Source organism: Morone saxatilis, unplaced genomic scaffold, assembly GCF_004916995.1.
Source record: "Morone saxatilis isolate NCDOM2014 unplaced genomic scaffold, NCSU_SB_2.0 Contig24, whole genome shotgun sequence".
NCBI lineage: Eukaryota > Metazoa > Chordata > Actinopteri > Moronidae > Morone > Morone saxatilis.
The window spans coordinates 16,769,722-16,770,130 of NW_023339807.1; positions in this window are offsets into that span (position 1 = coordinate 16,769,722).

Below are 409 nucleotides of genomic sequence, written 5' to 3' on the forward strand. Positions count from 1 at the left end.
TGTGTGTGTGTGAGTGAGTGCATGTTTGAGACAAGTGTGTCAGGTTACACACATTATTAGCTGTGTTTACTTGTACGAGTGTTCACCACTACTCCATAATTGTGCAAATTTGTAAAATAAATGATATGATTTTATTTAAAATATTGCATTTGCTTCTTGTTTTAGAAAGTTCTATCTGTCATACATATTTTATCTGCCACACAACTTTAAAACAAAAAGTAAAATCCCAGTATTAAGGGAAACTCATTATATGAAATGTCATGAAAACTAGCTGTAATGTTGCCTAGGAGTACAAGTTAAAATCACTTAGTTAACACTGAGTGAAAGAGTACATCACATTGGGACAAAGGCCCTCACAAAACAAAACAAAAAACCGCTATGTGGTCGCCCGGTTAGCTCAGTGGGTAGA